Here is a 27858-nt window from a genome sequence, read left to right on the forward strand (position 1 = left end):
GGCGGGGGCGCGGGGCCGCGCGTCCCGCTCGGGCGGCCGGGCGGGCGCTGCCGGGCTCCGGGTGCAGCCCAGCCCCGCTCCCCCGCTCTTTATTTGCAACCCCGGTTATTTGCCCATCTGCATGGGTCCACCCGGGAGAGTGGCCGGGGTGGCGGGGGTGTCCCCTTGTTCCCTGCCCTGAAGCAGCCGTGCCCGGCACCAGCGGTAATTCCATTGAAAAAAATACAGATAATTTTCTTGTCCCCTTGCCCCCTGTCTCCATGCCCCGGGCCCCCTCCCCTCGCCCGCCCAGCGCGCTGCCCCGTTGCTTTGGGGGCCGGGGCGAGCATACGGTGTATTCGCCACCGCGCCTGTCTGGGGGTTGCAAATGTTGGCTATTTGGTTAAAGCGGCTGGAAACTTTCCCCCTCTTCCCGTGCCATTTGTGTGTGTGTGTGTGCGCACGGGTGTGCGCTGCCCCTTCCCCGGCGGCGGTGGGCTCGGGCCGGGGGGCCGCAGCTGCTGCCCGCCGGGGCCGGCGTGGGGGTGACCGGCGGGGCGGGCAAGCAGCCCCGGAGCTGCAGCCTTCTCCCCATACACACTTGCCCACTGCAACTGAGCCGTATTTTATTTTTCTTTCCCCGAAAGGAGGGAGCGGAGCCTCGGGGTGCCGGGGGGCGTGTTTGTGCCGGGGATCCGGCCGCATTGTGGAGGAGAGGGCAGGGAAGGGGCTCCCGGGACTCGCATCGCCTCCTTCCCCCTCGCAGTCCATCCGCGGGGCTGCAAGGCGACGAGCCAGGCCGGCATCCTCCAGCCCCAGCGCCAGCCTCTGCCCCACCGGGCACCCCCTGCCCTACTGGGACCGCGGTGAACTTTTGCCCCGGCTCCCCCCTTCCCCGCCGCTCCCCTCGGCCATTCGGGATCGCGGAGGGAAGGACCCGCCGGCTCCTCTCGCCCTGCCCGTCGCTGCGGGTCTCTGGCTTTTGTTACGGCACCGTCTCGGATGCAATGGACGGAGCGCAGGATCGCGCACCCTCCCGCGGCCGGGGGCTCGCAGGACCCTGCCCGCCCGGCTTTGTGCCCCCGGAGGAAACGCGCGCGTCCCCGGCCCCGCCAGCCAGGCGCAGAGCTGTCCACCCGGTTGAAAAAAAAATCATTAAATTGTACGTCCAGGCTGGCAATATTGTTGCCGAGGGGCGTAACACTGTAATTCCGGGAGCCGGGAGGGCTGATCGCTGCCCGCGGCTGCCCGGTCCCGGGTGAACGGCGCCGCGGAGCCGGGCCGGGCCCTGCATCCCCGGGCTCGCCGGTGCCGGTGCCAGCTGGGCGGCGGGGGGAGCCGGGCTTTTTTGTTTTTCTGATTGCATTTAAAAGCAAAGCAGAGCCGGCGGGGAAGTGGGGGTGGGAGGAGGTTGTATGCGCGGCCCCCTGCGCGGTGCGCGCCCCGGGGGAGCCCCGCGGGTGCGCAGGGCGGCCGCGGTGCCCGCAGCGCCCAGCCCGCTCCCCGCCCGCTCCCGTTTGTACGGGGCGAGAGCCGGCGGGCGAAGTCAATTATTGACTTGTGGCTGGACCGGCCCCAGGTGGCAGTGGGCACCGCGGCGAGCGGGTGGCTCTCGGTGCGGCCCCCGCGCTCCCCGTTATCGCGGCCGCCAGGCGCGCTCCGCCCGGCGCCCCGCGGCCGCTGGACACCGCGCCCGGCCCCGCCGCGCTGCTCCCGCCGCTCGGCTGAGCGCCTATTTACACACGGGGATTTGGTGACTCGAAACTTTCTGCTGCGAAATCCGCAGCCTTTGAAAACTCGGGCCGGCTCGGCGCTTCGAGAGGCGGGTAACTTGGCGTTCAGTCTCTGCGAGCGGGGCGGGTGTATACCTTTACATCAAATAATGAATTATAGATGAAACCAAGGGTTCTAGCAGACGGTTACCGAAATCATCCTAGATGCTACTGAGCTGTTAGAATAAATCTGAGAGAGCAGCCAGAAACCAGTTAAGAGGAGCATCAAAATGACATTCTGCTAATAAACTGTCCTTTGACCAAAACTGGTTTAAATTTATTGCGGAATGCTGTTTATATTTGAATGGCTCCCATGTTTTTCCACAAATTAAAGGGGAAAACAATATGCAATAGTCACTTTCATTGGAAAATGTCAGAACTATGAGCAGATGTTTGCTGTGCTTGATAAATACAGTGTATAAACAACGAGTATTTCAAGATGACTTATTGCTCTTTTTTATGACTCAGAACTATTGTATATACTTCAGCAGCTCTGGAGAGAAAGCTGTAAATGACTCCTTAGGATTTCACAGCAAATCTACATGGAGAAAATGACATATGGAAAGAAAATTGACTTATTTCCACAACTGCAAGTGGCCTCCTTTTTGCGCCTTTTCATTAGCAATCTAATCCTAAAAGCATTAGGAGCAATTATTTGCAGTGGTGCCTGACATTCTAGGTCTAATTATTTAAATCAGTTTAACTTTTGATGGTTGACCCATTAGGTCAAATCTGTGTGCCCTTTGTTATATTTATTAAAAAAAAAAAAGAGAGAGAGGGGAGGGGGGTCTTCAAACTTGCCACCTGCTACTGACATATCATTTTAGCTCTGGAGATCAGCATTAAGAATAAGCAACCTCTTACATTTGTTACTTTCCATTCTATCACGGGTAAGGAAACCCCGCATTAGTGCCTTGTTCTTTTGCGTCTAAAATCCATCGCTTAATCTCAGCAGACTTGCGTGGCCACAAGGGTGTGAGCAGGAGGAATGGGAGAACCCGAGGATATAGCAGGTTTTTCTTATGTCATATGTCATGCTTCCTAATCTACGTGAAATGCAGCCAAGATCCACATATATGGAAGAGATGATTTTTCAGTGTACGGGGGGAAAAGCTTCTTCCAAGAATCCGAGAGAGTTCTAAATCTTTAATGCATAAAGAAGGAGCTCATGTTAGTATTCACATACGTTGCTGGGTGGAATGACTTATGGATGTGTAGATAGTAATAAGTATCGCAAGATGCTCGAAGCACTTGGTCTCACGTGATGTGCTGTGGTGTCAGTACTGAATTGTTTGGCAGAAGCCAGTGTGTGACAAGGGGTGGGGGGAGAGAGGAGAGAAAGAGAAGGTGAGAGGCCTTATTCCAGGAGGGTATGTGTTCAATTAATTTTGATTAGTTGTTTAAAACAACTAGAGCACAACCTAATGCTTATCAGTATGGCTGCGTAATGGGTTGAAACTTCCTAAAATAGCCACCACAGCCCAAAATTGGTGGTCACAGCATGAAATTTGAAGTTGTGAACAGCAGATCTTGCAATGGGAGTTCTTGTTTCGTAGCATCTTTACAGCCTACAGTAATTAAGAACTGTCAAACATAAACTGTACATTGTGCATTCCTTTGACTTTCTATAGAAAATAGTACATGGCTATTCTTTGAGCTCCTGCTGCCTTCTTTGATGATAGATGTAGGGAAATAGGATAATGTTTGAAAACTGAGGTGCATTTGTCCTCATATCAGAACTCCTGTTTGTGCTGACTGCAGCTTTTAACGCTCTCATCCAGTCTGATGAACACATCGTAGTTTGACAGGCAGAGGTACTGGCATGGTGAGGCTGTCATGTTTTCTCTACAGAAAACCCAAGTTTTCCATCCTCTAACCAAATCTGACTGCTAAAGTGTGTGAACAGCACCACAGTTTCTGACAACATCCAGGGAAGAACGTTGCCACAAAGCGGCATTTCAGTGCAGCAGCGAATGTGGTCTTGGAGTGGGAGAAAGCAGAATCCCGTTTGTGACGTTGCCATTATATTGGCTGTATTGTGACAGGCAAAGCTCAATGGGAAGGAGGACCATTTCAGCATCAGCAGACCTGCCCACCCTGCTGGGCTCGGAGAAAAATTAACAGGGCTCAGCTGTGGGATTGCAATAACAGAGTGTTGACCCAACCATAAGCAGGAGAACATATTTTTAAAAGTAAAGATGACTTCTGCTTTGATTTGGTGTGGATTGAACATCAGAGATTAAACCACCAGGGCTGCTTAAATTGGTTTTTATCTTGAGGTAGTATTGGGAGCAAGACCAATGCATTGCAATGGAGATCTCTGCTGTGCGGCAGCTCATTGGCAAAGCAACTGCATTCGTTTGTTTAGGTCTCTTTTAATCAGCAGTGACAGTGTGCTTACTTCTCTCAAAAGCGGCAGGAATAATGTAAAAAAAAACCAAGTGTTCCTGAGAGTTGTATTTTCTTGTTCAGTTAGCATCTCCAGGTTCCAACAGGACGCCAGTTTTAAGCTGCGTTTCTTTCCTTGAAGTGTACGCGTATTACAAGCTAGCTGTCCAAACTTGTAACTTACTCACGCTTCTTGCTTGTAATTCCTGGAAAGAAAATTCACCCTCCAGTGCTGGCTCCCACAAAACAAGGAAGAAATGAAACAGTGAGGTCAATCCGGAATTTTAAGCTGATATAAAAGGGGTTGTTACAATAGCTGTAAGGGGAAGACTACAACAGTGCAATAGCTGTACCTGCTGGAAGTGACAGGTGGGAGGAATTCTGTTCTTTTTCATCTGTGTTTGGATGACGGCCCAGTGCTGGCCACAAACTGCAATCCAGGATTAATCCTCACACAGTGTTTTCTTTCTATATATCAGATTTCTCATTTTCTTAATAAGCACAGCCTAGCATGCACTTCAAGTCAGCTGTTCTGGAGTGGAAGCAACAGGGTTTTGCATTATTGAAATGACGGCTCTGGAGCTCGTATTGTTTGACCAGGGCAGGGCGGAGGGTGATCCTTGTAATCACAAATCCTAAACAGGGATTCTAGTTACTGATTTTACTTAATGGAAAGGGGTGGGGAATCTAGTTTATCCAGGATTACACATGTACTGTATCACATTTTCTGATGTGCACACTGCAGATCTGAAGGAGCTAAAGAGTGATCTTTTAAACTGAAACCCTCAAGGAGGCGTTTGGAAATGGACCTATTGTGGGAAACTTCCTTCAGCGCTGGTTCTCTTGCTAATGTAGAAAAGACAAACTGCTCTGGAGTCTCCTGCAGAAAGTGTCAGAAGACACATACACCGACAGCCAGGCTGGGAGAGGAAGGGTCCTAGTCTTCAGCCAGCAGTAAGAGAAGTTTAGAGAAGGGCAGGGAGTTCTGTGCTCAAAACTGTCATCAGGGCTGCTCTCCCACCAAAAACGACCCTGAAAACAGGGTGTACTTGTTGCTTCTGTTGCTAAATGTCCTGAAAGATCTATGCAGGAACCAGGAACAACTCCCTCTTGCTCTTCCAGCTTTAGATGCTGGATGGAAAAACTTGCCGATGTTGTGGTCGCCCAGGTTCTGGACGGGAGGTCGAGAGCCTTCCGCATCAGCCTGCTGGCCCGGGGCACTCGCTGTCCTTCAGTCCCTTGGGTAGTGGGGGTGGCTTTCATTAATATATCAGTTTGCCCTGTCTGCTCCCTTCCCCCGCTGAACCAAACACGATGCGAGATGAAATTGTCTTCAAATCAGTCTTTTGCCCTGAGTTTTGAAAGAGATACACAATGGACTGACCAGGGAAGAGGCCTCATATGGTAAACGACCTTCCTCTGCTCGCCATGCTGGGCTGGTCCCATGCGTTCCTGGCCTGGCTGGAGGTGACAGGGGTGTATGGCAGATTCCCTCCCCTAAATATGGGCTAATTTCCCATTGGATAAAGAACCATTCAGTGCGTGGATTCAGTTTTCCACGAGTCACATAAAGACACTGCCACGCAGGACTCCACTCAGTGCATTTCCATCCGGTGTCGGGATGCCACCAGCCGGTTTGACAGTTTGGAAATCTTTTCTCTTGTCTGATAAAGAGCAGAATAGAGTAATTTGCATTGCCGATTTTAACTGAGAATTGAAATCAGCCCACAAGAAACCTGATTTTAAAGCTTGCTTGTTTGTCTATGGGGTAGTTACTCTCCAGTGGAAAGACTGGATCTCACTGGTTCGTACCTAATAAAACATGTTGATGTGCAACTAAAAATAACTTTAAAGTAAATTTGGTATTGTTTTATGTTAAGCAGGAGGATGGGGTTTAACACATTCAAGCTATGATTTAATATGCAAATCAGAAACAAAATTAATGTACTATGTTATTGTTTCTGACAAATGTATCAAGCAACTTCCTATATAGCATTAAATTCAATGAAATACTAAACCAGAGTATTTTGAAGTGTTAAATAAAAATATTTGGAAAATATTTTCTCATCAAAATACTTTCTGATGGCCTCCTGAGGTTCCCTCCTATGTGACTTAATCTGTGATCTTACTCAGCCCCATTTTAAATGCAAAGCAAAGGAAATGTTCTTGGAGCAAAAAGGAATTGATTATTTTCTAGTTACGCTGCTCTTTTATGCGTTTAGAACTAGCTACTAGTCTCCAACAGCTAGTTTTGATTTGGAGGGCAGTAAGCTTTCCAGCCCTTCTGTCCCTCCTCAAATCTCAGTTGCTTTCTCCAGCCTGAAAGAACAAGTTATTGAACTAGAACTGAAAAAAACCATCCTCTCTGTCCCTTTACAAAAGGATCCTGATACAAAAGCTTAACTGCCCAGGACTGGATGAAACTATTAATAAAGTAGTGGCTTTCTCTCTTTAGGGATTGACTTTCCTCAAAACTTCACTAGCAAACGCTTACAATTGAAGACTGACTTCTTTTTTTAAACAAGACCTATTTAAAAGAAGGTTTGAAATTATGCCAATGTATAGTGAGATTTGAACTTGTGCTGCTTGTATTTAATGTGCTTTGTTATTCCTAGTTTCTGTTTACCCTTATAAAGTATTCAGAATGGTCCTCATGTGGAGCTTTTTGCATCACGCTTCTCAAGTCCTTGAAAAAGGTTCTTTGTTCATTTTCTAAGCAGTTCAAATATTCTTTGATAATGTGATATTAGTGACATGATTATGTCCAGTCTTCAAAGAAAAATGTGGATGTTCCAGGAACTTCCAGGAAAAATATCTACCAAAGTTGTAGATGGCAGGGAACCCACTAAAAATATAAATGTGCATGCACATCTATGGAGTGTACATACCCAGAAATGTAGCACCAAAAGGCACAATAAATAGAGTTGTTTTGTAATTCTTCAGATGTTGGCAGACTGATGTTTGGCTGAACATGTTTTAAAAGCAATGTAACTTACGACCTGAAAAGTTTTACCCAGAAAACTTGGTTATAAGTACTTGAATTGGTGCAGTAGTTGAATGTATGCACAGATTAAATTCTTCTGGGTGAGCGTGTGGTCTAGGGAACTCTGGGCTCAGTTTCTATCACTGATTTAAATTTTCCATGCTATCGTCATGAAGAAAGTTAAGCAACTTAAGTTTTCTTCATCTTTAAAGTATGGAGAATACAATGTCCTTGGTTTGTCTTGTATATTTATAAATGCTCATCATGTTTAAAAGTTTGCACAATGGGACCCTGACCTTAGCAAGGGCCTGTAAATGCTGTCATCATGCACATAATTCTAATAAAGCTTCAAAATGCTGAAGTTGCCAAAGGACTAACACTTTAGTATTACGCAAAACCCACAGTGGGGAAGGAAGAATAGAGACAATCGCCCTCCAGTCCTTCAGAAATGCTACGTTTCTTAGTCTCTACTGCGCTTTCTCAAACACGCCTTTCAGAATGGTAATGAAAATTGAAATATGCCAGCTATAAAAATTACTCACTTTTTGCTACAGCATTGAAAATATTAACGAGACTAGATCCCCCTGCAGTGAACACTGGGTTTTTTTGGAAGGTCTGTTTTGCACTGCCAGTCTCTTCCCGGGAATAACTAAATGGCTCTAAATAGTCGCTGTCAGGATGCGCAGAGCAGCAGCTTGTGTTCTGCGTGGTGCAGTGCCAGCGTGCCGCATGACGCAACAGCCTTGGAGATTCTTGGAAAAGCACTTCCGTTTGCTCCAGGTAAAAATTGTGTTGGCAGCAAAACTGCCTCTGCTGGCAGCATTCTTAAGTGAACTCCAAGAAAAGCAGTTTAATGTATGCGGTTCTGCATATCCATCCAAGATGCAGAGGTGTTTGAGACTGTTGGGCTGTTATTATGGGTGGTGCCTCTGGAGAAGGAATGTCTTGAGTATTCCCCAAGCGTGGACCTCTTTTAGTAGCTGGAGTCAGCTGGCTTATCCCAGTCATGCTGGGTCTCCCAGTTTCTGGTTGCTGCTTGTAAGTGATGGGTTTAATTGCCGTAGTGATATTCCTCAGCTTCCGAGTAAGGGAAAAGTGATCTGAGTGCGGAGAGAGGACTATAAGTCATTATCTTTGTTCTGACAATCTCTATTTTTGTGGCTAAAACAGAGATTTAGTTGAGTATGAGAATTTGTTGGCGATTTGTTGCTTGACTCTGGAAAAGCAATTTAATCTGTCTGTACCTCTCTATCTCTGTGTAAGGGTGTGATATTTTGAAGATGGGCTGAATATCCAAGAGCATTTAATGAACAGTAAATACCAGTAGTAGCTGCTACTGTCTAATATTTCACCCTGTTAATTGTGCAAGAGGATTTCAAGCTGAATGCTGTACTGATAATTCATTGTCTTATAAGTGGAACCAAATGCAGAGAAAACGAGTACATTTGATAGTGCTGTAGTACTAGAAATCATGCTGTTATTTAAAAGCTGCATGGAGGTGTAACAAACAACAGAGGACAGTCATGGAAGTAAAAGATATTTTAAGAGTCCTGCTGGAACAGTGATCACTGGAATATGCAATTAAAATATTTGCCTATCCAGCAAAGAGATCCTTTCTACCCAAGGATCTTAAAATGCCTTCATAATTAGTAATCTATGACTTATAGCTGTGTCTGGCATCTTCATGTAACCTTTTTTGAGATGTTTATATGACTTTCTGAAAGCTGCACAAGGGTTCTTCCCTAACAGAACAGAAGCCATGGCCACAGCCAGCCAAACCAGCTTCCACTCCCAGCAGACCCGAATGACTGATTAAGCACCACAGTTTCAAATAAAGAAAATCTCCCTCTCCCCTCCAAATTTTGAGAGTCCAAATGAAATGGGATCTGGGCTACTTGACACCAGCTGCACCTTTTTGAAAGACTTATCAGTAGTTTTCTACCTAACACCCAGAGCATCTAATACCTTATGCCAGAGGTTTGGGATGTTCCCCATCCATGAACTGGTTGGACAAGACAGAGGGAAAGGAGTCCAGGTGAGTCCAAGCAATTTCCCATTTGCATCTACTTTAACATTATTCTGAATATTTGCCTATTTGTGCTCACTTCCTCTGTGGTTACACACGGGCCCATGCTACTTCTGTGTTTATTTACAACAGCTTGGCTTGTACCCTCACCAAAAAGTAAAAAAAGACAACAAACCCAAAGCAGCCCCCCTAAAACCTTGGAGCAAAAGTAAAGCACATCCCCTTTAGAGATGGAGGGGAAGCTGCTTCATCACAATGGCTTTGACCATCAGAAGTGGTGAGTGGGAGGGCATCTGACAGCGTTGGCTCTGGATTGACTGGCTGGGGTCACGTTTTTGTAAATGAGAAGGTAGCAGCTGTCCTTTGTGGCATGCGGGACGCAGCATTTCAGGGGAACTTGCCGATTTTTTTCCATCGGCGCTGCTGCACGCTGTGCCACGCTGCCGCCCAGCCCTCCCTCTGCCGCGCTGGGAGGGGAAAGGGGCCGGTGCCCATGGGGAATGCTGGCAGGGGAAAGCCAGGCTGCCTCTGCTGAACTTACACACTGCTGGGGACTAATCAGTCAAGTTTGTTGCTTTAATTTTGGTTTTGGTTCCCGGTTTTTAAAACCTTCACAGGAAAAAAGGATGGCAGCATCGCCAGTCAAGTCACTGTAATGCCAGGGTGTAGTATTTCCGTAATTCAGTGCCTGTCTTACTATTTTTTTAACAAAATGCTTGAAATTAAAGAAGCAGAGAGGTAGTATGAACATGGTAGTTTTGCAATAAAATAAAGAAATGAACAGTGCCAACTGGTTGTCGGTCAGATCACAGTCTTAAGGGGAAACTCTCTCTAATAGAAGTCATTGTAAGGGTAACGCTGCACTTGGCACCAAAAATTAGATGTAATGCCATAAATGGAGATAAAGCACGTTGCAGCTGACAATATGCATCCAGACCATGTCCCTGGCTAAAAAGCTTGCAATGCAAGGCACAAATAGGTGCAGTATAGATAACTGACTGGGGGGGTCAGATTCTGCAAATGCTTACTCAGGCACTTTGCTTGAACTCAGTGTGACTGCTGGAGTAAGAGCTTGCACAACCCAGCCTGAGGAGTGGGGCTGGAGCCCTATAGCTGTTGGGTAAAACAGAACTGCTCGGGGGTTTTATTTATTTTCCAAGTGCCTGGTGAGGAGGGCTTTAAGTAAAAGACTGCTTCCGACCCTGACTTGCATGCCTGTTTATTTGCTGTAATCACCTGTAACCTAGAATTGCAAAACTCCTGCGGATATACTAATGATGCCTTTGTAAAGTTTCCCTAGCAAAAATTCAACTGGATTTTAAAAGCACATGCTTCTTTCAAAATGCTTAGCTATAAAGTTCAGTCCTGCCAACCTGGTGGGCTGAGAACATTGTAGAAAAAGTCAGAGCGCCACATCAAATACTGTGGGTCCAATTTCCCAAGCTGATTTGTTGCCTGGACTCTTTGAAGAGAGCAAAGCACCTGCAAATCCCCTTCTGGGGATTCCCTTAAAATGTGGGGAAGCCTACAACAGGTGTGTGGAGCTGGCATGGCCCCGGCCCAAGGTGGGGAGAGGTGTGGCTGGGAGACGTCTGAACCTGCACTTGGGCTGGAGCGAGGAATCGCAGAGGCTGGAAGCGGCGGCTGTTCTCAGCTCCTCTCTCTCCCAGCGCAGGGCCGGGATGCTGCCCTTGGCCAGGCAGAGCTCAGCGAGCTGCTCTCCGCTCTCTGCAGCCCGGTGGGAGGCAGCGGGCAGGGGGGCTGCAGCTGCTTGGCCCCCCTCTGAGAGGCAGCGGCTTGGCTGCCGGGGCAGATGCTGACTAATTGTATCAGGAGAGAAGTGGGAGGCGATAGAGCTGATTCAGATCCCTGGTTTAAAAATCCTGAGCCTGGTGGAGTGAGCGTCTGATTAATGTATATTCTTCTCAGATGCATTTGCTTTGAGGTCACAGTTCAGAGGCTCAAGGGAAAACGGGCAGGACATTAGGAGTCTTGCTGGATGTGTCACACACTCGGTGCCCAGGTGCTCTCCCTATAAGAGGCTTTACCAGAGCGAAGTCCCAGGCAGGCTCTGGTTCCAGAGAAGGCTCTGGCTGGGATGTCGGCTTGGGAGGGGGTTTGAATCTTTCCTTTTCTCAGGAGGCAGCTCGTTGTCTGGCATTCAGACATTGGGTTATTGGATCCTCCTCATAAGACCTTTCTGGCTTATTTGAAAAACTCAAAGTTTAAGGGATAAACAAAGCATTTCTTTTGCTTTAATTGCAAAGAGTGTAAGCATTCATATTCATATGAAGTCAGTCTCTACAGTGAATGACTGAACAAAAAAAGTCCAATTGCAAGAATACATAAATTCTACTGAGGGCAACAGACTTTTTCATTCTGTTCATCCCCAGGAGTCTTAGAGAAAAATACGTTTTCTCTGCTTCTTGTCAGAGGATTCGGCAGAAAGAAATCTACCTCCTTCCCAATCTAGTTTTTATAATGTATTTGCTCTTTAAGAACAAGTCAGCACAGTAATCCTGTTTCATGTTAACCACTATGAAATATGGTGTTAACTTTTTAGCCCTATAGTGGCAGGAAATGGGATTTAAGATTTTTTTTTTTGTTGAGTATAGAAGGGGCAGGATTAAAAAAAAATAAAAATCTTTACAATCCTTTCTCTATTTCCATAGGCTAATCTTTCAATTCATCTCATTTGTCTGTTATGCAGTTTGCTGTATGATTTAACCATGATAGTCTTTAAATGCAAGTTGACATTTCGGATCCCTGTGCTGGCTTCAACTCTTAGGCCCCAGCATCTGCTTATTTCTATTTATGATTTGGTTGTCTAACCTGTTGGGTTCTTTGCTTCCTCCAGAATCCTCAGTTGTATACACATTTGCTTTTTCCAACCATTTCTACATATCTGCCATATCACTGTAACCTCTTCATTCTCTGGGCTGTGCCTATTCCCCTCTGTTTTCTCTGTCTCCACTCAAATTTTGCACCATGTTTTGGGCTGTGTTTCATAAATGTAACAGTAATTTCTTCACTGTAAGCTACTCCACAACTTCAGAGTCACCAAACAGTCCAGGGTTACGCCCATGTACGTGCTGGTGTAGCATCTGTTTGTGCATGAAGATGCTCTTCAGAATAAGATCTGTGTTTCAAAACTCTCTGCAAACATCCTTCCTGTTATAATACCTGAAGGCCACTTGCCACAAATATTTTTTTTCCTGATTTGTATGAAACTGATATCCCAGTAAATAAGAAAGAATCATTGCAGAAGCTTTTAGGGACAGGGAAAACGAGGAACATTTCCTGCGTCTTGCAGGAAAAACTTCTGGCTGTTCTACCAATGATGTCCTCCCACTTCCCTTCTGCTTGTGACAGCTGGAGGCTGTCATGGGCACAGTGGCCATGACATTCTAGAGTTTCTGATTCTTGGAGAGGGAGGGGGCTCAGCAGAACTGCCACCTTGGAGGGCAGACTTTGGCCTGTTCAGGACACTGGTTGACAGTCCCTGGAAGGCAGCTCTGAAGGGCAAAGGAGTCCAGGAAGACTGGTTGCTCTTCAAGAAGTAAATCTTCAAGGCGTGGGAACAGGCTGTCCCCATGTGCCGAAAGATGAGCTGGTGAGGAAGAAGACCGGCCTGGCTGAATAGACAGCTTTGGCTGGAACTCAGGAATTAAAGGAGAATTTATGACCTTTGGAAGAAGGGGCAGGCAACTCAGGAAGACTACAAGGATGCTGTGAAGTTATGCAGGGAGAAAATTAAAATGGCCAAACCCCAACTAGAACTTAATCTGGCTACTGCTATAGAAGCCAGAAAATGGAGAAGAGCGGCTAGAAAGCTGCCCAGCGGAAAAGGATCTGGACATGTTGGTCATGTTGGGTTTATGATTGGACTTGATGATCTTAAAGGTCTTTTTCAACCTAAATGGTTCTACAACTCTATGATTCTAATGTTCAATTGATTCTTCTGGAGCACAAGAGTCATATGATAAAGTTCTAAGGAACATTCCAAAAGAGGCAAACTTGAATGTGTTGCTGCTTTGTCTTGCTAGATACCAGTGGTTAGATTGAAGCCTCTGGTTGTACAATTCCCGCTTATTCTTGACCTCAAACCTCCAGCCTAAGTCAAAGTCTTGCTTCCCAGAATTGCGTGCCGTTATGTCTAGGGCAAACTTGTGACCGATGCAAGGTTTGATATCAAATCCTCTCAAGTCCTATTGAAATCAGTAGGCTGAGGGTGCTCATTGCAAAGATTGGGCCCAACAGCTAAGATGCAATTTGCAGAGCAGATCCCTTGTGCAGTTGGGTCACAGAGTCTTGGAGAGAAGCAGGACATAGTCTCATTCCCTGCCATGGACAGTCTTGAACCTTCTAATTAAATTGATCATTATTTATTATACACATACACATATGCACTCTTTCTCTAATTTATATATATGAATAATACCAGATATGAGTGTTCCTGTGTGGAATAACTGAACTCAGTTATGCTTGGTGTTCAATTACAACAGGAAAAAACAGGGTTTGGTACTTAGTGCTGAATAGCAGAGGCCAACTCACTGAGTTTTCCCATTGCAAAAATGCTACGTCTGAATTTCTTAAATAGTGTTTGTCTATAATAGGCCCCGAGACATGACAGCACATGTGGAGCACATGAAGGGGAAGACACAGGACACGAATTTTTCTGCAGGTTTTAACAAAGCCAGAATCTTCTGTGCCCTCTCTGCTCTGCCACACAGACCAAAAGCCCCAGGGGGTTTGCTTCTGAAGTCATCTGAGAGCTGCCAGCACAAAATGAAAGCCCCAAGGGTTTCTCCAGTCACTGAAGGGGCATCCACAGCCTATAAATGTGAAAATGTAACTGAGCTGCACTTTGAAAGTGAGAGGACAGTGGCTTGGCACAGTCACTGGGGAGTCACTGAACAGTCAAGGCTGACACAACGTAGAAATCATGAACTTGTTCTTAAACAAGGTTTTGTTTAACCAGTATGTGACTTACTGCATGCTGGTGGCTGCTGGGCCCCATATCACGAATCTTCCTCTACTGCCTTCCCCGTGTCTGTGCGTAAGTCAGCTCCCCTTTGCGAGGGAAGGACACTTGATGTGGCACAAAGCCTGCTGGAAAATCCCAGAGTCGTGCTTCATTTCAGAGCTGGCCATGGGGGACGCCTGGCTCTAACCAGTAACACGGGTCTTCCTCTGCAGCCCTTTCAGAGGGACTGCACGCTGGGGTCTGCGTGGCCTCTGTGAGAGGCAGCATGGGTCTGCTCCCGCTTTTGGCTCCATCACACAGATAAGCAAACCATGGAAATGCGTGATGCTGTTGCTTTCCCCGGAGGCCTCAGCGCACAGCTCAGCCGGGGCGAGCAGGGCAGAAGCTCTGCAGGGGCAGCCCGAGGGGCAATGGGGGTTCTTGCTCCAGCCCTTGTCCGGCCAAGGCCCCACAGGCAGAGCTGCAGCACGGCCACCGTCACGGCCACCGTCACGGACAGTTGCACCCGACGTGTGGGAGTTACTTGGCACCTTGTGGATGTAGTTCCCCATTGATTTTTGGTGGAATTGATTTATAGAGCTATTTAATGGAATTGATTCTTTTTACAACTTTTTTTTCCCCTCTTAAAGACCAATTGTTTTTCTTGAGTGATGGCTACTGGTTTGTGTTTATGTATTAATATCCTCATGCACCCGCACCCCCAACTGTTCTTTCTACTCGCACTGCAAAAGAAATTCTCAATCTCAAATGCCATCTTAAATTTTAATATTATATTTGATGTATGACCTGGAATAAATTAAATGTGCCAGAACTTGCAAGATGAAATCCTAGTGGTGGGTATAACCACAAAGCAGTGTTCTATTAAGCCAAGGACTGTCGAGAATGTCTGTTGTGGTTGTGTCTGGGTTATGAGTGGCTCCCTTTGGTTTAGTGTAGGTGGATATTTTTATTCTGCCTGGCTCACGAACAAGGGGATGAAAATTCAGAATTTACCTATGAGAAGTGTAAGACACTGCTGAGTTTTCCTTTACAAGCCCATAGGTAGGAACCACATTTTTATCCTAAACCAAATATTTTTATTGTATTTAATATCTTTCATTGATTGTCACTCCGAAGTGGCTTGTATTAAGAAAATACAATATTCTGTACCTGGAGGAATAATATGAGAAACTGTGAATATCAAAATTCTCTGTTATTGTTTTGCACTTTGCAGGTCTGTTCTGCCACTAAGTTTAACTTGGAAATCAGTGTTGTAGCTTTGGGCTTCTTTCTTTTCCTTCCTTTCTGTCTTTCTTCTTTCAAGAAGTACCAAAATAAATTTGGGCAGGATCCCAGCTCTGGGTGGGACTAATGAGCAGATATTCTGCCACCAAAATGTCCAGATCAGAGACCTAAACATGTGTGTTGAGGGCTTACGACCCAGCTAACAACTGCCTCTCAGGAATCAGTGAAATAAATAACGTCTGAGACAGCCAGCACTCAAATCACACAACGTATCAGTAATCCAAAGGGACCTCCCTGAACGGCAATGTGCAACCAACAGAACACCAACCATCCCAGTTATTCTGAGTGATCCCTGTTTGAAACTCAGCTAAGCAATTTGCAGCTGTATGTAGTGCTAACTGGAGCTTCCAAGCAGTGGGCTGATGTTGCAGCCCTAAGCATGGGACATTTGGGTAATCTAGTTATCACCAGAGCAGTGACACAGATAGAGCCAGCACTAGTCAACATCCTATTTGAATAGAAAAGCTCTCAACTTCATGACTGCTTATCAAAACTTCCACCCTTGGCCAGCTGTAATCTGTAGCCATCTAAAAACTGTTGAGAATCCAGCAGGGCCCCCTACTGTGCATTTAACTTATATTGTGAGTTTAACAGGATGGCCAAGAATAATATCATTAGTATGCTGAATGTGCAACTGCTGAAGAAGTGGGTTGTATATGTGAACAAAGCTTAGCAGGAAAACTGTAGATGGTACGCGCGTGATGCGAAGCAGATAACAGCAGTTTATCCGGTTGTCTTGTATCTACAACTCTAAATCCCACATAGCATTAATTTTGGAAAAGGACTCCAAATGTAAGCAAATTGCCCTGACCCAGATTTTAAACTGGTAAAGGAACTTGGATTCACATGCAAGACAATATGGGCCCTTTTGCAAAACATGGTATTAAAATGTGGCTTGATTAGAGAGGCTTCCAACAACAATCAACCTTTACTATGTGTCCCAGAAGACAGCAAAGACTTTATTCAACAGCTTAGTGATCCTACATGGCAGTCTTTCAGAGGGAAAACTATATCATTACTTTGTAAATTAAACCTGCAGCAGCTGAATTATACTGCAGTTTTACAGAGGTGTTTTATATACCACAGCCACATTGTAAACTAGATTTTGTTTGCTTGGAATTATACTAGTGATTTGTAGCCTGTCTCTGACAGATGTGTATGTGTCTCTCTCTAACCATCACATGCCCTAAGCAATTATGCGGAGTTAACAAAACCTAGAGAAGGCAACTGCTCTTATCTGTCTTGCCCCATGCCAAGTCTTTGCCTTCCAGCCTCTGCTGGGAAATAGTAGAAATTCCAGGCATTCTTTGGAAGGGAGAGGGTTAAGTTTAAAGAGAAGGGTATCTTGTCTTTCACCACTACTGGGGTGGAAAGATTTTAACTGTGCTGGTTCCCTAGAGGTGCTTCATTAGGGGTGTGATGATATGGCCTTGGCATGTCCTTGTGGGATCGGTTGGACATTAAGGATCTGTGCTGCCAAGGCTCTTCCTTGTCATGTGGTCGGATTTTGGCATCGTGAATCTCAGGACATCAGCAAAAGCGTTTACATGAGAACATGAGATTTCATAGTTGATGTTATGTAAATTGGTCTATAGCAAAGTCTTTATAAAAGTCATTGTTTGGCTGAGGGACTGCAGAGCCCTGGGGCTGTCACTGGGTGCTGTACAAGCACAATCTCTTCCCTGAAGAATGTCACAGTCTAAATGGACAGTATAGGCAAAAGGTAAGAAAGGCAGCAGAGGCATGAAAAGATGCATTATTCAGCCAAGGTGGTGTGACTGATGGAGACGACTAGAAGAACCTAAACTCCTTCAGCTCCACTTTACTTTGTTACCAGAACAGACTACTGTTATTATAAGGACTCTTTTTTGCATCCTTACTCTTCCAACTAAATTAACTTTCCTTGCCTCAAGGACTGACACAGTCCCTGTACAGTCTTCTGGTGTATTTTAGCTATTCCAGAGAACTGGAACAACAAGCACACAAATGAGTTACTGCACACTGACTGATCATTGCTTACTCTCTGTATATGAGGCTTTAGCTCATGGCAGTGAAAGGTAACCAGATGAAACGGCTTTGTGCCCATAACAAAGCCAGCCACACAAGTACAAGTTGCTTCTGGATGTGCACAGCTACACGTAAGTCTTGCCAGTTCTGGAGAAGCCTACCTTCTGTTCCACCTCTGGTTCCCGGTGCTGCGCACAGACGGGTGCGAGGTTCGGCAGGGCTGACGCCACGTTGCTGTCTGCGCTCCGTTTCGAGCGTACACGTGCATCCTACCTGGACTGTGTCTGAGCTGCAGCCAGCCCTCCCTGTAAGTCATACGGGTGTAAGTTGCTCTTGACTGTGTAACTCAAAAAGAGCAATATCTTAGACAGACCAGACTAACTCTGACCTCTGGCCACCTACCCTCAGAACACAAAATGGATATCTTTCTATGAGTCTCGAGACAAAGCGGCAGTAAGAGGAAATAAATGCAGCTTCTTACCACCCTGTACTCTGCCTTGGCTCCACAGGATGGTCTTATCAGAAAGCTCCAGTGGTTGCCCACTCTAATATTGCCAGTGTTTTAAATTCCTTGCCAAACTCCTGCCTTACTAAGAGTTCGAGACATTGCATTTCTGCGGTGCTTGGACTTGGAAAGCTACGAGATGGAAACAAATATTCCTGCTCCAGAATGGAGACGGTAAACAGGACCAAACAGTTACTTACTCTTTGTGAGTTGCCTTGGTAAATTTAAAGACTTCCATGTATTAAATGATGCAATAGCAAATTCCATACGAAAAATAAAATGCCTGTAATCAGATAATGGTTGCTCTGGTGCTAGTGGTAACATGGCATTGAATATCTCTTGGTTTGGCTTCCACAGTTCAGGGGTGAGGGGAACTGGAATGGTGTTTACTGAGCCAATAAACTTCTCACTAAACATAATTCATGAGCTCTAGCTGGCTAATAACCAGGGCCTCAATGCTCTAACAGTTGGCCCCATACATTTTAAAACAAAGGTTTATTTGAAGTGAAAACTTCAAGAAAAATAAACTTTAGGTTTTAGTGGCCTCTAATATTATCCGCCTCCACAGGCCATGAGAGATCTCATAACCAGAGAGTGCATTTTAAAATATTTCTATTGCCGTCTCTTTGACCAATGCTAAAAGCCTGCTTGCTCCAGAGGTTGCCTCAGCATCATTTTTTGTTTGTTGTTTTCAGGCTTACAGGAATCCATAAACTTCTTTTAAAATAGGACTGTGCAGGGATTTTTCTCCCTTTTTATGTTTAAAAGGAGTTTCTGCTGACCATGTGAGTCCTCTAGGCAGTCAGCAATTCTTCAGTTATAAGAATAAGGTGAAGAGCTGAAACAAGGTTTACTTGCTTTAACCTTTCTTAGAGTGCTAGTTTTTCTCTGGAGAGGAGAGATCTTCATCTGAACAGGTTTATTTAAACACTTGCTAGATTATGCAGTGGGGTTTCCCTTCCTCTCCTCATGAATGAAGACCTGTGCTTCTGGAGGTTCATTCAAGGAGCACTCCTCCTTGGAGCACTACAGCACGTCAGATTTGGATTGCTTTCAGATCATTTCCCTGTGTGTAGAAGAGTATTCTTGTGCTCCGTATTTGTTTAGTTTCTCATGAATGAAATTTAAATTCTTAAAGAATCCTTAGCAATTCTCAGAGGGGTGTGGGTGAGGTGTGGTTCTGCTCTCTGGTGCATGTGTAATTTGTATTGGGAGCAAAGTAGTTCATTTTTAAGGACTCAGAATCAGTTAATTCAGATTTTTGTAATCATTTTACCTTCTCTAGGAGACTTTGCCACTTTGTGCTTCAGCTTTTTCCTTGGATGGAGAAACAATGCCTGCCTGCCGCCTGTCAGATGCTTTGAAGTCTGTAGATGAAAGATACCATATGAATGCAAAGTACTCGCCAGTTAATGTCACCAAGTCATTTTGCTTGTACCTTGACGGAAAAAGCTTTATTGTAGGCTTACAATGAATGGATCTGCATATGCACCAGTAGTTCTTTCCCTTTTACTTAAGTATTTTGGAGAATTATATTGACTACCTCTCAGAAAGATGTAGAGGTTAAATAACAAGCAATAAAAGATTATCAGAGGAAATTTCTTGTCATGCGATACCTTAAAGATAGTAATATTTTGAAAAGGAAGGAAAATAACAACTCTGCATCCAGTCACAAGGGGTTCTTGTTAAATACTATCTCATTCTCTATCTTTGAGGGATTATTTTCTGATGCAGAGCTAAGCTTAGTTCCATCAATGCATGAAGAAGTTCTATTATTATACATTGATTTGATAACATAATTACTGTCTTGGTCCATTGATGCAGACCTCTACTGTCCAAAACCAACATTAGGTTATTAAATCAATTCTTGTGTTTGTTACAGTAATAAGTTAAAATAGCATTATTTAGATACCACTTGTCTAAAGTTAGGTAAGTCATTTGAGTGCATGCGTTTGCTTATCCACATTCTTCTGTTTTTAAAAAGCAGCACGAATTACTAGGTAGGTGTAGGCTTCAGATTTCCTGGCTTTTATTGTTTGGTGTGGCAAGGTCTTCCCTGCCAGTCATTTGTGTCTCATGTGTGTGGCTCTGCCTCCCCTGCAGCAGATGGGCAGTGGAAATGAGGGCTGCAGTGGATAAATGCAGCAGCAGCCGCGGCAGCTGCTTTCAGGAAGGGTATCCGTGCAGCAGGTCACAAGCGAGATAGTGTCTGGGCAGCTAATCTGGACAGATATCTACTTGCAATTTCTGCTGACACTCAGATTGGGAGACCTGGAATTGAAGGCTAAACTGGCAGAGAGCCAAAGTCAACAGAGAGAAGGATTTTTAGGTAGAAAGGCAGGTCTAAGTTTCCCTAGATTACAGTTGTCTTGGGGAGCTTAGGAGCCTTCTGGCTCCAGCCAAGGAAGAAAGAGGCCTTGCCAAATGCCCATTTCAAGGATAAATGCTGCCCCGAGCCCCTAGTTCATAGGCTGGTACAGGTATTTACTATTCTGCTGAAGTGGGTTGACTTACTCCAAGGTTGCAGAGAATTGGTTTTTTAGGTAAACTTTTAATTTGGTTGCTCTTTTTTTTTAGCCCTAGAAGCACAGATCCTATAGGACAATGACTGATTTAGCCTGATGCTGATGGACCACTGTGTCTAGTGAGATCTAGTTTTTTTTCTAAATATTGCAGGTCTGCAGACCACAATTCCAGTCTGTCCCCTGGTTTTGTAACACATTTACTGAATGCGAATATCCTGCTTCTTGCATGGGTGAGGACTTCCAGGGCGAGAGCTGAGCCCTGCTCAGCTTTGTTCCCAAATTCTGCAGTGGAACACAGGACTCTGAGAATGCAAAGGGCCAAGCTGTGCTGCCGTGTGCTCCTGGCATGACTGCACAGGGCCCAATGGACAGGAAAGGCTATTTAGCGGGGCCATGTGTTATTGGAACTTGCCATCTAACATTCCACGCTTTCCCCAGTGTGTTCTCCCCCTTCCAGGGTGGAATGCAGTAATTGCCATACCAGAAAGAAGCCATGATCTGTCTGTCTAGTCTGGCATCCTTTCTCCAGGAGAGGCAAACACCAGACGCTTGAGGGAAAGGTACAAGAACTCCTAAAACAAACAACTATGGAATAACTTGCCCACAGAGGAAGTTAGTGGTTGGCTTATGCCTTAAGGCAAGAGAGTTTCTAGCCTTTACATGGGTGTTCGGTGTAGCTGGGTGTTCTGCACCATATACAACATACTTACACATAAGCCATTCTTGCTGGCTCCCTGACTCTTTGAATTGGGGGCTAAAGAAGCCCACAGGTCAGCTCCACCACTGTGCACCGGGTTGGAGTGGTCCCCAGTCTCAAACTTCTGGAGCGACAGGGACAGCAAGGTGTGAAATTGCTTCCTGGTGCATTGCTGATATCGTTGCCTGTAGACCAGCGATCACTCTGGGCAGCTGTTGTTCCATCTCCTGTTTATTTCGTTTGCTAAATTTGATTGTCTGCTGGCTTTTTTTGATTTCCTGTTGTCAGCAGCCCGTCCCTTGTGCTAAAGGCATAAACTGTGTTGCCTGTGTGTGCCGTGCTCAATTTTGCGTATCTCATCTTCTGCTCTGTCCTTTATACCTCTGCCTGTACAGGATCTGTCTGTATATGAGTTTGTGATGTGTCTCACGTCTTCCCTGTGTGTTAGGCCTGATGAATATACTCGATGTTCCTGGTCTTTCAGTAGCTCTTCCTGGAGAAGATCCTGAAAGACTGTGTTCTGGGCAGTATTACCAAATGACAGGATTTACTCTGTCCTCTGAAGTGTGATCTGAGCTCTCCCCTACTCCTGCCTTCTAAACACAAGAGCAGGAGGGTTGGCTCCATGGGTGTGCAATCAAGGCCACCAGCAGGGAACCACTGAACCTCTATTGCATGTCAAGATAAGAACTACTATCTAGTTCCCTCCCTCCTGGTGTTCTCCAGCGGCTGAATCTTTCATCACAAGCTGCACATATGAACAGCGTGTCCTGCTGCACAGGAACAGTGCTGGTAACTGGTGTGAAATAGCCTCCAGCAATCCAAAGCAAGGGAGAAAGAGGCCTGCCTAGAAATAAGAAAGACCTCAAGTGATAGCTTCATCCTCTGGTGCTGATGTAGAAGTCAATATTATGCAGGACCTGTGTTCACCTTGGGGATGAGGAAGGGCAGAGTGCTTTTTCAATTATGTATTGTTAATTTTTCCCAAGCAGCCAGCCTGGGATTTCCTTGCATTCTGAAGCAATGCTTTCATCTGTCTCCTGTTTAACAATCTTGACTTGCTTGAGAAGTTGGTTTTCCTTCTTGTGGAAGATTGCACTGGAGCCAGAATGATGTTTATATATATATATATATATATACATAATAAAAATTCTTTATTGTTTTTTTCCCTTCCTTTCCTACTCAAAAAGGGGTGGCCTGGAAAGCAGCATGTATTCTGGGGGGGAAGACCTTTTGGGTTCAGTCAGTTTAATGACCACAGTCACCAGACAGCTCTCACTTCAAGCAGTTGGTGGGTCTCCCTTGTGCTGACTGGACTTCTACAGTCAGTGGTTCCGATTTGCCACAAGGTCTCCCAGCAGCCCTAGGCAAACTGAAGTGTAGAGCTTAAATCTCTTTTCCTAAATGACAGTTAGAAGTTTACCATTACCGAATGATTTTTGATGAGCCTTCTGATGAAAAAAGGTTGTGTCCAAGCAACTGGCTGAATTGCAGTGTTGTATGGCCCTTGAAGATGCCGGAAGGGGTCTGTGCTGCTCAGGTGCACTGGGATACACCCAGTTGCTTACAAACAGCACAATAATCTTGATTCTAAAAGCTGAGCACTGTCCTCTCTGGTAGGCGGTCGGATTGGTAGCTCATAGAAATGGTGGAGGCCAAATCTTGATCCAGGTCCACAAGCAGACTGTTGTACAGATGTGGCTGGGATCTGGTGCCTGGCTTTTCTGTGTGTGAAGTAACACCACAAATGCCTCATGTGCTGTTGGCTTTTCCCATTTTTAATGATATCAATGTCCTTTTTCCTTCTGATATTTTCACTCTTAAAGAACACATATCCTCTGATTGAAACAAAATGTGAATGCAGAGACAGAGGTAGGGGTTTTTTTAAGGCAGCTTGAGATTTATAGGCATGGATAATTAGAATAATTGAATTTATAATTTTAGTTATTTTTAAGTGGAGGGTAAACGAGCATTCTTCAGCATGAAAGTGGGGAGCCTTCCTATGCCACATTGAACTCCAGCATAGCATGTAACTTCATCCTTTGTTCAACCCACTAATCCCTGCACGGGCTCTCTTAGAATTAAAACGCTTTTAATTCAGTAAAATGAGATAAACCAAATTAAACTTCCTTTTAATACTGAATGGGTGTGTCTGTACAAAGATATAATGTGGTTTAGCTAATTCACTTTAAATTCACTACTTTAGTTCATCTGAATTAAGTTTCCCCAGTCCTGCGTGTAAAGACCTCTTTATTTAGAAAAAGTTGCTCTTGTGGAAAGAGCGATGGAGTCAGCCCTGTCCTGGGGCATTCTGCCATGCAGCTGGCTCTTTTAGAGAGAGAGTTTTTGGGCATTAGCAAATTGTCTACCACATCCTTTTCTTCTCCTCCCAGAACGCCTCTGTGCCACCTCCTAATATTGAGGTTTCTGAGCCATTACTGGGAGTCCTTGCTCTGCTTTTATTTGCCGTGCAGTTGAGGAAACAATGTTTCAGCAACTTGCGTCATTTTAGAACAAGGAAAGTCAAACTCATCCTAAATCCAGCCCTGAACACACCCTTTGGTTTGAAAGGCCTGTCCAGTGGATACTCACTGCCCTGGCCCGATATGGACCAGGAGGCACAATGTGGGATCTCTCTACAATAACTAAGTTTTGTGCAATAAAACCTGACTTAAATTTAGGCTGGATATTAGAAAGGAATTCTTTACCGAGAGAGTGGTCAGGCATTGGAATGGCTGCCCAGGGAGGTGGTGGACTCGCCATCCCTGGAGGTTTTTAAACTGAGATTGGACATGGCACTTAGTGCCATGATCTAGTAAACAGACCAGAGTTGGACCAAGGGTTGGAGTCGATGATCTCTGAGGTCTTTTCCAACCCAGTCGATTCTGTGATTCTGTGACTTGTATTGCATTTAGCTGGGAAAGCCAAACCATTAGCACAAGTAGCTTTTGGGGTCGGAACTTCAGCTCAGAGATTTGCTTCTGGAAATATGTGCTTTTCTGCTTGGAAATGATCTTGGGGTCATGTTATACTTTTCTTATGAAAGGAGAAACTGGTCACATGGGTCAAGTATAACCATTTAGAACAAACATGGCTTGATGAAACTGGCTGCTCTGCAGATGCAAGGAGTGCTGGACCGTGTGAACTTTGACTGCAAGTTTCATGCAGTTCTGTTTATTGGACTGTTTTCCGACTCTTGCCCTAATGGGAAATTGTTCATAGAATCGTCGTGTTGTCTCATGGGCTGCTGGTTTTGCCGAAAGATCAGCTGGGGAGGTTCAGTTGGCATCCTCTGAAATGTTTCAGTTGGAATTTCCACAATGTTGATCAGGGATGTGATGAATAATGGGTAGGAGATAAATGAGTAAAAATTATTGTCTTTCACTCCAGTTTGAGTTGGAGTACAGGAGCTGACAAACACAAGGGACGTGGTTTTCTATGGATGAGTTGATGAATTAATGTTTCTTCCACCTGGTAAAGTCATGCCTGACACGCTGCAGTCTCCAGAAGCCCTGAGAGCATCATGCACTGTGCATGTGTACTATAAATAAACTTTTAAAAACATAATTTAAAAACACCTCTGGCAAAGCACATGCTTAACTGAAACTTGCCTGGTGAAGGTTGACTCAGGGGTGTAGGAAGCAGATGGGGAAAGAGCAAGTGGGAGGAAATAAATGGAACCTGCTGTCAGAGAAAAGCCACTTACATGTAATTTTCAGGCTGCCCAAGCTCTTGGCATGTCAGCTTTGGGAGGTCCCCAGTGACTTTCTGGATATTTGCCCTTGGCATGCATGCGTGTGTGTCAACTGAGAATTCAAGTGTTAGCAAAGCTGCACGAGCAGGTTTAGTCAACCTACTAGAAAAGGATCGGATGTCTTCAAATTATGGTTGATTCTCCAGTTCTAGGAATCCAAATAGCTCCTGCTGACAGTCTCCAATCACTTGGAATCATTTCAGCAAGTTGTCTTAATGAATTTCCATGTGTTGAACCTGTAGTTTAGATAGCTGCATCCCTTTATTTTAAATGGACAATACTTGTGATCTGCACAGAACCAGAGGCTGTTTGGGGAGATGGAGCTCTCTCAGGGTAAATTCCCCCGCCTGTATCTGTGCAGGTATATAATCTGCACCACTGCTGTCTCAAAGCAAGGCTGCCTCACTTGCTTTCTTGTTTTTTAAAGACATATGAAAACATGATGCATCTTCTAGTAGGAAAAAGAAGTCTTCTACACCAAGGCCTTTTTTATGGGCTGCTAAAGGGTTAAACACATTGACCAGTTCTGAGGAAGCTGTTCCAAGGAAGGCATTGACTGGAATAAGGTTTTGCTGCAGACACACACACTGATGTGCTTGCAGCAAAGATTGCAGGCTTATCAGTAAAGATAAACATGCAAAGGCTTCCAAAACCATGTGTCTCTGGCACTTGTTTGGGCTCCTTTTTCAGAGACCAAGAGAAAATACAAGATCTTCTCCAAGATAGATGCTACTTCGAGGAGGGCAGCCAGCAGACTTTGTAGAAACAGAGCTCATGTATTACTGTGTGGTTTGGAACAGGTACAGGAGATATTAGTTTACCTGATTCAAAATAGTACTCGAGCCCTTGCAGTATCATGTGGGGTTGGCTCTTTCCCTCAATCATCAGCCTTTTGCTGAGTGTCCAAACGTTGGACAATGCTGGGTTTTGTTGTCCTCGCTTAGTTACTTGCCATAGCTGATTTCTGCATGTGGCTTTCTGCTGCCATGCAATCTCCAGGCTTTACTAGCCATTTGTTTGCCATTTCCCACAAATACTTTGAATGTTATTTTATTTTAATCCTGGTGCTGAGTGGAGAGGAATGGAGATAATGTTTCTTTAAAAGAATGGGATAAAAATGCACAGGATCAGCTACAGAATATCTGGGCACAGAACAGACCTCTTGAGTTATCTGCAAAAACATGATAACATTAGGTTTAATTTTGATGCAGCCTTATAAATAATACATTTCTCTTTATTTTTCTCTCTTCCTGCTTCTGTCACCAAACACTGAAAAGCAGGAGATACAGAATCAAGCACTGGCTTCTTAAGGTCAAATTTCAAAAGTCTGCCTTGAAAAATGCAAAATTATTCCAGCTGAGTGAGGACTGGCACTTTCTTTCTGTCCAGGAAAGTCTGTGCCATTCTGAAATCTCAGCCTGGGTCCCTCTGCTTTGCCACCGAGTCTGATTGACACCTACATGTGTGTGGCCCTTTTATACAGGGGTGGACTTAAGTTTGAAAATCCAGACATTTTTGGACTGTGACAACAGTTGGTATGGTGTTCCAATCTGTATTTTAGTTTTTAAAAATTAAATAGATCATTTAAAAAGGGAGTGTAGCAACTTCTTGCAAAAATCAGAGAGGAGAAGAGTTTATAAAACCCATTTAAAAGTTTCTCTCAGTGGAGTGAGTCTTTGAATTTGGAAAGAGGGACTCATACCATTTAAAAAATTCCCTTGAACTTGCAATATGATAGATAAAGCTAGTTCTGAGAATGTGAAAATGTGGGCTCCATGTGCTAAAGCTATTTGAAAAGAGGTGTGAGTGAAGGGGCTGAGGTTGGTGTGAACGTCAGACTTCCTGCCTTCTGCACTCTCTGTGTCGCAGCTGCAGCACGTTCCCAGTGTGGCACTTCTTTCAGAAGGGACCCTGAAGGAACCCAGCCTTTCAGGAGAAGACTGGCTGCAGCCAGAAATTCTGGCCCATCGCAGGATGACAAGAGGAAGAGCTTTGTTACCAGCTTGGGTTTGATCTCAGCTGCTTTTTCTTCTGCTCTCAGTAGCATGCTAATGACACCTGTGGGAGGTGAAAAATGAGTGAATTCCTGCTAGGGTGCGGACAAGTTCGCAGTTTAGTTCTTGTCCTCTTCTTCCCCTCTGGTAAAAATTTTGGGGGCTGTCCCAGATACATAAAAAGGAACTTTTTCATAGAATAATTTTCTGTCTTACATCTGCTAAGGACTCTGAATCAGAAAGGCAGTAATCAGTTGACTCAGTTTGTTTTGTCTCCTCTCCCCCTTTCTTATATTTAAAATTATGAGTATTTATGGGAAATGACTGGCTTGAAAGTCTAGGACAAGTTTGAGCTGCCCATAAGCCATTCCTTTGCTACAGCTGAGTTTTGCCTTGCTTGTTTCAAAGTTTAAAGTTGAAATGCCAAGTACATCCTGAATTTCCATCCTCTTTCAAATGCCAGAGTTGCCAGTTTTCCATTTCTTAGATGTGATTCTCTACATATTACCCCACTCTTGGTATCAGCGAGTCCAGCAAGGGCGGGTAAGCTGCACCCTGTGTCAGAAGAACAGGGTGATGGTGACACAGAAGGGTGCCCAACCTGCAGGCAAACGTGCCCCGGCTTCTGCCGCTGCCCAGGGAGAGGGTCTGCAAGTCTGCGATAAGGACTGGGAAGAGACCAAAAGGGATGGGTGGGCCCCCAAAGGCCACGATCTGGATGCCAAAATATCTTGCTCCGGCTTTGCAAGGAGCAGCATGCAAGTGCTTCAGAGGGAGGGCTAGCTGTGGTTTGTGGTTTAGAGAGCTGACACAAATAGTCTCCGGACCCTTTTGTACAGGCCCTCCTTGGTGTAGTCCTGTCTTGCTTAGCAGGTTTGAGGCTGTGCTCAGAGCATGCAGTCACGGATGTCTGTCAGAAAGGTTCCTAGCTTAAGAAGCAGAGTTTAGCATCCTACA

The 27858-nt window shown here is 45.1% G+C and overlaps 1 protein-coding gene across 1 annotated transcript in view; it reads left to right on the plus strand.

Annotated features, from left to right (window-relative positions):
* Window positions 1-1714: 1714 nt before the first annotated feature.
* The window catches only part of HIC2 (HIC ZBTB transcriptional repressor 2), a 75123-nt gene continuing 48979 nt past the window's right edge, over window positions 1715-27858 (plus strand). Inside the window, exon 1 of the mRNA XM_080355250.1 lies at window positions 1715-1805. The gene's annotated coding sequence lies outside the window, so the exon portion shown is untranslated. The remainder of the gene's footprint in view (window positions 1806-27858) is intronic.

Source organism: Nesoenas mayeri (genome assembly GCF_963082525.1).
Source record: "Nesoenas mayeri genome assembly, chromosome: 17".
In the NCBI taxonomy this organism is placed as follows: Eukaryota; Metazoa; Chordata; class Aves; order Columbiformes; family Columbidae; genus Nesoenas; species Nesoenas mayeri.